Source organism: Meles meles, chromosome 18, assembly GCF_922984935.1.
Source record: "Meles meles chromosome 18, mMelMel3.1 paternal haplotype, whole genome shotgun sequence".
NCBI lineage: Eukaryota > Metazoa > Chordata > Mammalia > Carnivora > Mustelidae > Meles > Meles meles.
Window position 1 is genome coordinate 45,079,071 of NC_060083.1, and position 10,694 is coordinate 45,089,764.

General features: G+C 48.3%; 1 non-coding gene across 1 annotated transcript; it reads right to left on the reverse strand.

The window, feature by feature from the left end:
- Nucleotides 1-1,598: 1,598 nt before the first annotated feature.
- LOC123930390 lies at nt 1,599-1,789 on the reverse strand. Its single transcript, XR_006816100.1, has one exon. It is a non-coding gene; the product is annotated as a U2 spliceosomal RNA (small nuclear RNA).
- Nucleotides 1,790-10,694: the final 8,905 nt, after the last annotated feature.

The following is a 10,694-nucleotide window of genomic DNA, read 5'->3' on the forward strand; positions in this document are numbered from 1 at the left end:
CTATAGAATGTATTACTCCTTTCAGAGGTAGAGGTCAGTGATTCAACAGTCTTATATAATACCTAGTGGGTTTAAAAAAAAAAAGATTTTATTAATTTATTTGACAGAGAGAGACAGTAAGAGAGGCAACACACGCAGGGGGGTTGGGAGAGGGAAAAGCAGATTTCCCCATCGAGCAGGGAGCCCAGTGTGGGGATACATGCAAGGACTGGGATCATGACCTGAGCCACCCAGGGGCCGCCCTCAGTGCTCATTCTGAAGCTGGAGAGCTAGGTTCTTGTCTCATGGAGCCAAAGAATGAATCTTGAGGACAAGAGAGTAAAGGGATAGGTTTATTAAGTGAAGATACAGAAGAAGCCCTCAAGAGTGAGAAGGGTCAGGGTGCCTGGGTGGCTCAGTGGGTTAAGCCTCTGCTTTCGGCTCAGGTCATGATCTCAGGGCCCTGGGACCAAGCCCCACAACAGTGGGGAAACTGCTTTCCCCCCTCTCTCTGCCTGCCTCTTGGTCTACTTGTGATCTCCCTTTCTGTCAAATAAATAAGTAAATTTAAAAAAAAAATGTGATAAGTGTCCCAACAGGATTGCCAACGAGGGGCCGGTTAGGGTTGTCTTTTATAGAAAGGGAACCTAAATCCTTTTAACATCTATTGATATTAGTGACAACACCTTCAATGGCTTACTTCCTTTTTATGGTCTGGTTATTCTTTTTTGGTCACAGGTGATTATCATAAAAAAAGACACTTATCCCACACACCCAGGACAGGGCAGGGTGGGGTTTGTTCCCTTATCTCTGGTTTCCCCAGGCCTCCACATTTTTGAGATTTCTGTGACCCAATCACAGGGCCCCAATCACAGGGCCCGTATCTGTGTCTCCCTACCTAGTCCCACCTGTCCTTAATTAATTCCATCATGTTTCCTCTTTAATGCCCATCCCCCAGTTTCCCCATCCTCCCAACCCCCCAGCCCCCCATTCTTTTCCTTATTTCAAGGATCCCAAAGTGAAAGTATTATTTTGGGTATTTTACATCTTTAGAAACTGAGGCTGCCAAGGCCCAGCTTCCCAACTTCTTCAGCTCTTCCTCCTCTCACAGAATTAAAGGGACTCTTACTCTTGGCTGGTGGTTTTACATCTTGGTGGCTGGTGGCTCCTTACTCCTATCCACACAGTGATAAAGCAGGACAAGCTAATCTGTGTTTAACAGATGAGAAAAACGCAGCTTCAGAAAGAGAGCCTTAACTCACTAGACTTAGAGATAAAACTCAGGTTTAGCAGAGACAATACGAGAGGGGATCCTGCCAGCTTCCCCCTCTCCCACGAGTCAGTCACTAGAAAAGAATATAACTTTTTCCAGGCTTAAATAACCTGAGACTAGAAAGACAGGAGACTTAACTGAGAAAAAGCCATGATCCACAAAGAAACGCTTGACAAGAACTTTTCTAAGTCACGGACTTAAGTCTGTTCTCAATACACCAAAAAGGCGAACCCCCAAAAGCTGGGGATACGAACAATAGAAATCACAGCAGACCTCACTGTCAGAATAAAGTTGCACTAGAAAACAAACTCTACTATTTGCCACACTGTTTTTTTTTTAACCCCCGAGGGGGTGCACCGTTCCTGGAAGTACTGCAATACCAGGTCGATGCGTGGAGTGGACGGAGCAAGCTCCTATTCCATCTCCCTGCTCCAAAAATCCATTTAATATATTGCCCTCGGATAGAGGACGTATCAGATATTAAACTGATAAGAACAGATACTACACTTGATCTTAGCCAAAAGGCCGAGAAGCGATACCACACTCCCGTCCCTCGCCGCCACCGCCAAGTCGCCATCCATATTGCGCTCACGGCGAGCCGCGGCGCGCCCAGCCCACGCCTCGCTTCGCTCCCCTCTCCGACAGCGCTACGGCGGCCATCGGTCAGGACGCTCTGCTGCACAGATGTCCACTCGCTACACCTGAAAACAGAAACGGTGCTTCTGTCGTTGCTTCGTCTCTCTCTCCTCTCTCCGTTCCGCCGCAGCTAATTTGAATGCTCCTCCTCTTCCCGCCCAGGAGGCGTGGTCACAGCGGGCCGACCTTCACCCCGGAATGCATATGCGTTGAAACCCGGCCAGGGTGGAGGGGAGGGGTCGGTCTCCACTTTTGTAAAGACGGAGAGAAAAGACAGGATCCAAGAGGGCTCGGGGTGACGGCAATCGGGGCCTCTGGAAGGGAGCCGTTGGCGGAGTTGGTCCTGAAGAAGACAATGTCGCAAGACATCCTCACTAGAAACGCTTGGACCGTGTTGTTATTAAGCCGGTCCTACGCCGGCGGAAAGACGATCTTCTCGTACTTGCCAGCGGAGGGGCTCATTCTGAGTTAGGGGAGCGGAAGGTCTGGAGCAGGGGCTTCCCGAAGCGAGAAAGTTTGCAGTTTGCCTCCGCGCGAGACGGAAGGCAAATCATAAGAAAGTACGGAGGAGAGAGGAGGCGTGTCAGATCGGGAAGCCGGGCTGGGCCGCTGGATGGATTTTTTCCAACTCCAGTACCTGGGTCTGTCCGTGCTTCTGAGAGTGAATCATATCTTGGGCTTCATACGTAAAGCTCCCTGCGCCTGGGACATCGTTTCCCTTCACGTCTTCCTAACTTGGCTGCGTATGCAGATACTCTGGATTCCCCTTGGGTGTCACCTCCTCCTGGAAGCCGCCTTTAAAGGCCCTTCTATACCCTACCTAAATTCTGATTAGCGACCCTGGTATGCATTTTGTCCCACCTGCTACTTCGTTTCAGGTACACCACTCACCACCTTTTCAGGCGACCCTCGATCGCCCCCACTTGAAATCTGAGATCATTGAGGGCAGTGACCCTCATCAATATCTTTGTATCCCATCACTAGCTGAGTGCTTGGCAGGTAGTAGGTGGTCAGTAAATGTTTGTTGAGTGAAGAAGCGATCCCCAGGTCAGACTGAATCAGAGAAGCAATTAAGAGGCTACAGGCCTGGTCCAGAGGTGATGGGGGTGGAAGATCTGGTCAGGGGTGGTGGCACACGACAGAGGAGAGATGACTGTCAGGGATTTTCTGGGTATCAAGGCCAGTCAATTCCTAAACTCCCTCCCCTGACCCCTGACCTTTCCTTGTGGCAAAGACTGCTGCTGGCTGGCTGCTCAGTCAGCATTTACCTTTCATATTCTCCTTCCTAGAGAACTTCAGTTTACTTGGGGGATTAATATTTCTTTCATTTGATCTCAGAAAAACTAGAAGGTATTGCTGTTGTAAGACTGAAACCCAGTCACTTCACCCTGCAGGACGGAGAGCCCGTACTCAGATGTTGCCTGAACTCTTTCCAACGTTAGCCCCTGGGCTGAGTGCTCTATTGTTACCTCACTTAATTCACTCAACAGCCCCACAAGGTGGATATTATTATGTTTATCCAGGGCCAGGACTATGGTGAGGCCCATGAGGCTTCCTCCTTGGGGGGGGGGGATTTAGGAGACTGCCCCCCCCAACTCTTCAGTAATCAAAATTAATAATATTTTAAGACAGGGGATACCCAGGTGGCTCAGTGGGTTGAGCATCTACCTTCTGCTCAGGTCATGATCTCAGGGTCCTGAGTTTGAGCCCTGCATGGGGCTCCTAAAATATTTTATTTATTTGACAGAGAGAGACGGCAAGAGAGGGAACACAAGCAGGAGGGAGAAGTAGGCTTCTTGCTGAGCAGGGAGCCCAATGCAGGGCTCGATCCTAGGACCCTGGGATCAGGACCTGAGCTGAAGGCAGCTGCTAAATGACTGAGCCACCCAGGCGCCCCTAAATAAAATCTTTTAAAAATATATTTTAGGACGGGCGCCTGGGTGGCTCAGTGGGTTAAGCCGCTGCCTTTGGCTCAGGTCATGATCTCAGTGGTCCTGAGATCGAGTCCCGCATCGGGCTCTCTGCTCAGCAGGGAGCCTGCTTCCCTCTCTCTCTCTGCCTGCCTCTCTATCTACTTGTGATCTCTCTCTGTCAAATAAATAAATAAAATCTTAAAAAATATATATATATATTTTAGGACAATTAATTTAGATATATTCATAAATATACACACATTATTGGTTTATGTGCTTCTCACCTTGATAGGGGTTTTGTTGCTATTCTATCCCCAGTAATGGGGTCCGTGATCAAAGGAGCGAGACTGATACAAAGCGAAGGTCAAGCAAAGCTTTATTTCGTGCCAGTATCGAGAATCAAACCAATCGGGCGGGGCCGTCTCTTAAGAGAGAGCGACCACCCCCAGTTTCACAGACTAGCTTTTATAGAGCAAAGGCCATGTGGTTGAGCCTGGCCAATGAGATTGTCTCCACCTGGCCTGACTCGTCCTTGCATTTGGGCTCTGTTATCAGGAGCTCCTGGACCATATTTTACTGGTTTCCTGGACTTGCTTCTAAGTCAGTTACTTGGGGGGGGGGAGGGGTTTGGCACAGGGTCAGTTTGAGTTTTACTGCCCAAACAACAAAATGGTGATTCAACCAAGATGGAGTCGCCCTGGCTAAGTAGGCCCTTACACCCAGCACTTCAGACAGTGCTCAGCACGTATTCGGCGCTTGATAAATATTTGCTGAATGAATGCATGAGAGTCACACGAAATAATACATAAGGTGCTTAGCTTGCACCCAACGTGACTCTTCAGGCCTTCTAATCCCATGATCGCTGTTCAGATCTGTGTGTCTCAGACCATCTAATTTACTCACTAATTTGGTTTGGCTGAGAGGGGGTTGCTGTGGTTTGAACACCTCAAGCATTTATTTATCTCTCACTGGCCTTCTTGTCCTGTCTGGTGTTCTGGCCATTTGGGAAGGTGTCTTAGTCCCTATCCCAAGTTGGATGAGCCCCAACAGCAGGAGCAGGGTCTGTCCCCTCTCTATTTCCAGTACCTGCCCAGGTAGTCCATCTCTCGACTCCCTCTCCCTCTGTATTCTCTTCCCCATGCTGGGCTTGCTGCAGACCCCACTGGCTAGCCAGAACCTTCAGGTGTGGGAGGCCAACATGAGCTTTGGATCAAAGAGTTCCAATTCAGAGGCCAAGAAACTTATTTCATGGGGCTCAACTCTGATTATTATTATTTTTTTTAGTGTCCCTGTGTGTGAGCCCGGTGCAGTTTATGGCACATTCATGGTCACAATCTTATTTAATCTTCAAACAAACAAACAAACCAACCAACCACCTTTTTTAAAAAAAGTAAACTGTACCCCCAAGGTAGGGCTCAAACTCACAAGCCTGAGATCGAGAGTCACATGCTCTATCATCTGGGCCAACCGGGTGCCCCTCATTTAATCTCTACAACACCTTTGAGAAGTGTTAACGTCCCCAGCTCACAAATCCAGCTTGCAGAAGCTGCCTGGCTCACACTGGGTACTTCTCAAAGTCTTCCAAGTCCAAAGGTCTTCGCAGTAGGCAAGGTGACCAGCTGTCAGACAAAACTCTTTTCATTTTTCAAATGAAAAAAATTTTTTCAAATTTTTCAAAACTCTTTTTTCATTTTTCATTCCTTTATCTAACAATGATTGCTGAGGCTTGGGATAGTAAGTCTCTAGACCCGCCAGAGACTTGGGATTATAACAGCTATCTTTTGTAGATCTGCAGGAGAACATTTAAAGTACTCATCGCCAGGGGGCGCCTGGGTGGCTCAGTGGGTTAAAGCCTCTGCCTTCTGCTCAGATCTCCTGGGATAGAGCCCCGCGTTGGGCTCTCTGCTCAGCGGGGAGCCTGCTTCGCCCCCCTCTCTGTCTCTGCCTACTTTTGATCTCTGTCTGTCAAGTAAATAAATAAAATTAAAAAAAAAGAAAGAAAATAAAAAAATTTTTAAAAGACACACAAAAAAGACTCATCGTCAGGGAAAATGCACAGCCTTTAGGGTAACTTTCTATTAATCTGTTCTAGATCCTTGCTGTTCAAAACGCTGTCTGTGAACATATGCATTGGTGTCACCTGGGAGCTGGTTAGAAATGCAGAAAGTTGGGCACCGCATCAGACCTACTGTCTTAGTTTGCTCTGGTTGCCATAACAAAATACTGTAGACCGGGCGCTTAAAGAAGAGAAATTTCTTTTCTCACCGTGGAGGACGCTGGGAGTCCTAGTTCAGCGTACCAGCCGAACCAGGTAGTGCTCTGGTGAGGTCCCTTCTCGCTCACAGATGGCCACCTTCTCCGTGTGGTAGAGGACGGTTCTCTGGCATCTCTTCTAAGGGAACGAATCCTATCCTGAGGGCCCCACTCTCATGATCTCCTCTTTCCAAATTACCTTCCAAAAGGCCTCCCCTCTAAATACCATCACACTGGGGTCGGGCATCAATAGATAAATATTGAATTTTTACTTGAATAAAATATTGAATATTCAGTGTATAACCTGAGGGGGTGGGGCACAATTCAGTCTATAACAATTACTGAAACAATCTGCATTTTACTTTATTTTTTAAAGATTTTATTTATTTGACAGAGAGAGATAAGGAGAGAGAGCGAGCACAACCACGGGGGAGTTGGAGAGGGAAAAACAGACTCCCCACGGAGCAGGGAGCCCGACATGGGACTAGATCCCAGGACTCTGGAATCATGACCTGAGGTGAAGGTAGATGCTTCATGACTGAGCCACCCAGGAGCCCATGATCTGCATTTTAATAGGGTTCACAGGAGGCTAATATGCACATGAAATTCTGAAAAGCAATGCTTTCAGTCATATGCACTGGAAAAGAAATGGCAGCCAAGGATGAATTTGTATATGTCACTTTGTGTGTTTTATCTGAAGAAGATATTCCATACTAAACTGGTTTCCTGGGTCCTTTTTTTGGTAGTTGTTATTGGTTGAGATAAACTAATTTATTTTTATTTATTTTTTTAAAGATTTTATTTATTTGACAGAGAGAGACACAGCAAGAGAGGGAACACAGGTAGGGGGAGCTGGAGAGGGAGAAGCAGGCTTCCCGCCGAGCAGGGAGCCTGGTGTGGGGCTCGATCCCAGAACCCTGGAATGATGACCTGAGCAGAAGGCATCAATGAGGTATGCCTGGGTGGCTCAGTGGGTTAAGCCGCTGCCTTCGGCTTGGCTCATGATTCCAGTGTCCTGGGATTGAGTCCCGCATTAGGCTCCTTGCTCCACGGGGAGCCTGCTTCTCCCTCTGCCTCTGCCTGCCACTCTGCCTGCCTGTGCTCTCTCTCTCACTCTAACAAATAAATTAAAAAAAAAAAAAAAAAAGAAGAAGGCATCAATGATGACTTGCGCAGAAGGGCTACTGAGCCACCCAGGTGCCCTGAGATAAACTAATTTAATATCATTATCATAACAGCTACCAGGCATAGAGGACTTTATATAGGCCAAGCCCTTTGTGGACCGCTTCACACATTTAACCTTATTCAGTTCTCATGACAACCATGTGAGGTAAGTATTATCCCATTTTACAGATGAAGAGGTTGAGGCTGGGAAGATAAATAATGTGTCCAAGGGCTCACTGGAAATGTGAAAGTCAGGACTGGAACTCCTCTTTTAAGCCAATGGTCCTCATAGCGTGGCCCCCAGACTAGCATCATCAGTATTACCTGAGAAATTGCTGTAAACGCACATTTTTGGGTCTGTGAGCCCGAGACCGACCAAATCAGAAACTCTAGAGGTGGGGCTCAGCAATCTGTGTTTTTATTAGTAAGTCCTCTAGATGATTCTGACATACTCTCAAGTTTGAGATTGAAGATTTGAAGCCTATACTAACCTCTCAGTGTGTGCCAGACAACATGGAGGGCTCGGCAGAGAAACACCCCCCAACCCCATCTGAGGAGAAAGACTGAATTGAATGGATGAGGTCACTGTGGACTGGCCCCTGTCGTGAATACTCCAAGGCGCCCACCCAGCTTGGATACCTGGGCAGTCACCCTGTTCCCTCCAGAGCATGGGCCTGCCTTTCTCCCTTCTCTGCCTCTCAGTTTGGCTGTTCCTTGTTTCTGAGGTATTCTCCCTCTCCTGGGGCTCTCGTTGCTGTTTCTTGCTGACCACCCAAATCCCTTCCTCCAGCCCTCCCCTGAGTGCGGGGCATGGAGGCTGGACATCCCTTCTCATAGACACCCAAACATGCTGCCACCGAGCTCTTCATAACCGTCCCTGCCCTGGAGCTTCCTCGTGCCTCAGCCTTCTCTGTCCCTGTCATTAGGCCCTCAGTAACAGTATGGGAACTGTCACTGAAATGAAATTTTCTGCTCAAATCATGGTTTTCTGTTTTGTTTTTGTTTTTTAAGTAGCCTTCTTGCTGAGCACGGAGCCCACAGTGGGGCTTGACCTCATGACCCCGAGGACAAACCCGGAGCTGAGATCAAGAGTTGCTCTTAACTGACTGGGCCACCCAGGTACCCCACAAATAATGTTCATTTAAATCTGATCTCAGTTCCACAGAAAAACTTGAAGAGGGTAGATTTTTCATTTCCAACCTCAAACTGTAGGAAAGGCCCTGTCTGAATGGAAGACTCCAGAAGGAGGCAAAGGAACCTGCATATAACTTATATATATAACTTATCACTTAACCTCCACTTTTCTTCGTGATCAGTCAGGGACAAACATATCCACCAGGGGGCAGCATCTGCTCCTTTCTAGCCCTAAGCCCCGGGCCCTGGGACTGGGTTTTGGGATCCTTGAGCTGAAAGGGCCCCCTGTAGGGGAGAAGGGTGCCTATGGGGCCCTTCCACACATGGTTTTTTCTGTTCACACTCATTCTAAGAGGTATGTTGTGATTTCTCCATTTTGTTCCTGATGAAATAAAGCTGGGATTTGAAAAATCGGTCTTTGTGGGGGTGCCTGAGTGGCTCGGTCCGTGGAGTGGCTGACTTTTGGTTTACACTCACGTTGTGGTCCCCTGGTGGTGGTCTCAGAGTTGTGGGATGGAGTCCTGTGTCAGTTCTGCGTTCTTCAGGGAGTCTGCTTGAGGATGCACTCTCCCTCTCCCTCTGCCCCTACCCCTGCTCTCTCTCTCAAAGAAAATAAATAAACCTTTAAAAAAAAAAGGAAAAGAAAAAAAGGATCTCTGTGATTCCCAAGCTGCCAGCTGCTTCTTTGGCTTCCCTCCCTCACGGCTCACTCCCGCAGACTCCTCTCCTCCCTTCATTTGTGCACGGAGACAGGTATCTGGTCAGGGTACTGTGGAGACAAGGATGTTTTCAGCCCCTTCCTTGGTGAGCTCCTTCATCTCTTATCCTCAACTATTCCTGAGTATGGGCTGTTGCTAGGGGAAGGGACCTGGAGTGGCCTAAACCCGGGGGGCAGGGGGGGAGAGTGACTTTTCCAAGCTAGTATACTGGTGAGGGACAGGACTCACCCTGACTCTCAGCCCAGGGTTTCAGGCTGTCAGGCTTTGAGGGGGGCCTCTCTCCCCAGCATCATCTCCACCCCTGGCCTCTGTTTTTCCTCCTCTAAGAAAGTCCCTTGTCCTCAATGAAGTCCCCAGAGTTCAATACTCCCTAGAACTTGCCCAGAAACGCAAGGTTTTATAGGCATCCCTGGCGAACCCCGTATCAGCAGAACCCTCAAAGGCTGAGGAACCCCAGACCAGGAACCTCCCAGGCTAAGCGTAGATGTTTGGTTCTCATACTCAGGGACATGAATTCATGCAAGATTTCCTGACTGTCCACTGGGACAGTGCTGGGCAGCTTGGAGCTGTACATGACAGGAACCAGCCCTGGGTTCAAGGGCTTCATCTGGCAGGGAGACAGCTCTGAGGACAAACAAGGATGGAATCTCATCCATGTGGGGGAGCCCTTTGAAAGTGGGTAGGTCCCAGCTAGTCTGTCATTCTGTCTTGAATGCTGACCTGATTCCTTGTCGCTTTATCCTTGGCTCTAATGTCACCTATGGGAGAGGACTTCCTGAGAAGCCTGCTCTACCCAGTTTGAAGTAGTTCCCTTCCCGAGTCTCTCTTTTGCACAGCTCCCTGTTTTATTTCCCTTGATGGCAAGTGTCACCATCTGAAACCATCTTCTTTATTCATTGCCTGCCTCTCCGCTCTAGAATATACACTCCAAGAGGGCAGATCCTTAACCATCTCACTCAGGGCTGTGTGCTGAGAACCTAGCAGGCACCCCATATATGACTGTTCAATGTACGAATGTTCAAATGTTCTCTGCGGTGAATTCCCCAATACAGAATGTCCTGGGCTGTGATCTTGTGGAGAGAAAGGGCTGCAGCCATGAGGCTGCCAGGAAGGAAAATGGTCATTAATGGAGGAAGGATCCCTGGGGACAGGGTGTGTATGTGGGGGAGGGGGGCAGGGAACTGGAGTTCCCATTTAAAGGGGACAAATTTTGGTAAGCCCACAGTCTAGCGCTGCCCTGACAAGCTGGGCCCCTTCCTTCACCTCTCCCTGCCCCACCCACTCCTACCCATTTGTTCCTCAACACCTCTGGCAAACCAGAAAGATGAAGGGCGGGGTAGGATTGCCAGTTTTATCGCTTTTATCAGATAATCAAGTGACAATTTCCCTCTCAGTTGTGAGGCCCAGGAAGTTTCAGAGGTTGCAGAAGAAAAACGAGACAATCTGTGTTTCTCATTACTGTGTGTTTTCAGTTTCACAGCCATTCTAACATCTGCTCAATGCCAAGTTTGGCCAATTTCTAGCAGCCTGACCTTGGACAAATTACCTAACTTTTCAGTGCTTCTTTCTTCTTTTTGGAATAACCATACTGACTTCTTGGGTTGAGTTGTCTATTAAAAAGGA